The following is a 3,051-nucleotide window of genomic DNA, read 5'->3' on the forward strand; positions in this document are numbered from 1 at the left end:
CGTAGTTGGTGAGGCAGGGAGGAGTGTATCTGGTGGGATCCCTTGTCTGGCTTGCTGTCCTTGCCGGAGATTCGGTGTTATCGCCCAGTCCTGCCCCGCTGCTGGTTTTTATATTGCCCTCATTAAACAACTGGTGATGTGAGGGGTGAGTTCTTCCATGGATCAGCACTGGGGGTTGGACACAGGGAAAGGGCGGTGAGGTTGACTTGGCTAATTTTCACTTCCAGTGAATGCTTAAGGAGGCCTCCACCCACTGCCCACACATAAAACAAAGCGGTGACAGCCCAGGGACTCTCAGGGGGCCCCTAAAGTGGAAAAATCCCATGACACAATTTTGGGGGGCACATTATGGGGTTCTTCTTGCTGCTTCACAAAATTCAGCAGGTGATCGCAGGGCTTCTTATGGGAAAGCTGGTAGCAGGGGATGATTTTCAGGCAGTTGACCTGTAGTCAATAGAGGGATACAAGCAGAAGACTCTGGAGTAGGGAAATTAATTAATGAAATGAAATGAAATGAAATTAATAGGCAACTGGTTTAAAACAAACAAAAGGAAGTATTTCTTCACACAATGCACAGTCAACCTGTCAAATTCCTTGCCAGATGTTGTGAAGGACAATAGCGAGGAAGATTTATTTTAGATATTCAGTTAAGCTCTGGAATATCTGGTTGGTCCTGCTTTGAGCAGGGAGTTGGACTAGATCAGGGGTCGGCAACCTCTGAGAAGTGGTGTGCCAAGTCTTCATTAATTTAAGGTTTCGCGTGCCAGTAAAAGGTTTCGCACGCCAGACTGGCAGCATGGGCAGCAGACAGAACCCTGGCTGGAAGCAGCGTGCCACTAAAAATCAGCCCATGTGCCACCTTTTGGCAAGCGTGCCAAAGATTGCCAACCCCTGGACTAGATGATCTCCTGAGGTCTCTTCTAACCCTAATCTTCTATGATTCTAGGTGGCCAAGAAATGTTGCGTCACTGGAGGGTTTTAAGAAGAGGTTGGACAAATACTGGTTAGGGAAGGTCCAGGTTCACTTGGTCCTGCCAATCTACCATTTCTATGATTTTGATGCCTGCGTTTGATGCCGAATGTCATGGGTTCAAATCCCCTATGCAGCCGTGAAAGGGGCAGCTAAAATGGCTGTTCCTTCCCGTGAAATCCCATGCCCTGCGATAGGAGGGCAGACTAGATTATCACCGAAGTCCCTTTCGGCCTGGGAAATCTCTGAGTGGCGCCCCCCCCATTTTTACAGATGCGTGGGGAAGCTAAACCTCTGTCCCATAGCATTGTAGGGTGGCCCAAGAACCCAACAGACAGCTGACCTGCTTTCTATTCCCAGCTCTTGCCTGCCGGCTGATCGCAGGTGACTTCCTTCCGGCTTTGTGTGACTCAGTTTCCCCATGGTTAATTGCTGTCACCACTAGTTCCAGTCTCAGTTTGCCTAGTTTCTGGATTGTGCTATACTTTGTCAGCTGGACTGAGGAGCCCACGATCCAGTACTTGTTCCCCGTGACAGTATCTATAGACTGGGATCAAGTCCTACTTTAACCTCCCCTTTGTTAAGCTAAATTGATCTAAATAGTCTCTCACGCCAAGACCGGTTTTCTAACCCTTTCATCATTCCTGTGGTTCTTCTCTGAATTCCCCCACACTCTTATTTGTATCCACGCCTCCCTTGCAGCCTCCTACCCAGCTCCCCAGACCAGTTCCCCACCTGACGCACTGTCCCATGGCTGCGTTGGTGTCTTCCCTGCAAGCTATTCCAGCCAGGAAGTGCTTGCCCGAATCACGTTGCAAAAGGTCCCAGCCTCATCAGAATGCTCATTAACTTGTGACTTATAGCCGGGATGAATGCTGCTGCTAGATCAAAGGGCATACCCGTGCGGTTCACACTGATTCCACGACAAGGAATCCGCTGAAGTGGAGGCTCCTTTTGTTGCCAGGATATGACTCATGGGCTTGCACGAAGGTACAGTTAAAGCTAATTTGGGTTCTTTGGAAAGTGACATATGACGAGGGAAAAAATTCAACCAGAGCGCTGAGGCTACGTGAGCTTTTGGACTTTAATTATTTCCTGCAGCAGGGAGTTTCACAAGTGAGTTATCCATCACCAGAAATGGATTTCCTTTTCTATTGGACATCCATTCATTGCGCTATTGATATCGTTCCCATAGTGCCTAGGGGTCCCAGCTGAGACCACGGCCCCCAGGTGCTGCACAGCCCCTGATCCAGATCAGGGCCCCTCCCCCATTGTGCCATGCCACCTTGGTCTCATGTTATGGAAAAGGGGTAAGTAGCAACATACTAGCCCTAATCACATCTCTTACCCTAAGACCCTAGTCAACCCTAAACTTCAATCCAAGTATTAAAATTAACCCCTACCCAGAACTGTAACCCTATACCCCATCCCCATCCCTAACCCTAACTAACCCCTACCCTATACCCCTTCCTTACCCTAAAACTAACCACTACTGTTAGGGGGCTTATTTTTTTACCCTTTCACTTTCCTGGTCCTTCTCGCGTGAACAGAGAGCAACAATACCCAATATTTGAAGGTGCAAACAATTTGATGTTTATTGGGGTGAACTTTCAGCAAGAAACTTCCAGTTTCCTTCCTCAGTGTCCCCCTTCCCAGCTCTGACACCACAGAGCCTTGCCTGTGTCCCTGTTCCCATTCCCTGTTTCCGTTCCCCCCCTTAGCGAAACATGATTCCAATTCCCCCACCCCATCCCCGTTTCCATTCCTCCCTTACTTCCCGATTGACTGCAGACTATATAGTAAAACGTGAGTTCTGCTTAGCTATCCCTTAGCCAATCATTTTACTGAAATTTAACTAACCAATCCTGACACATTGTAACATGGTTATTTAACCAATTATATCCCACCACCTTAATTGGTTTACACCCAACAAAATTAATTATACAGCAGACCGAAACAATTACAGAACCAGACAGATTATACAGACAAACAATAGGGAAATGGAGACTACAGTGATAGAACAATACAGAAATGAGGATTTCACATCCCAGCTATTGAGAAGGGAGTTCTTGCCAGACAGG

This window comes from Malaclemys terrapin, chromosome 15 (assembly GCF_027887155.1).
Source record: "Malaclemys terrapin pileata isolate rMalTer1 chromosome 15, rMalTer1.hap1, whole genome shotgun sequence".
Classification (NCBI taxonomy): domain Eukaryota; kingdom Metazoa; phylum Chordata; order Testudines; family Emydidae; genus Malaclemys; species Malaclemys terrapin.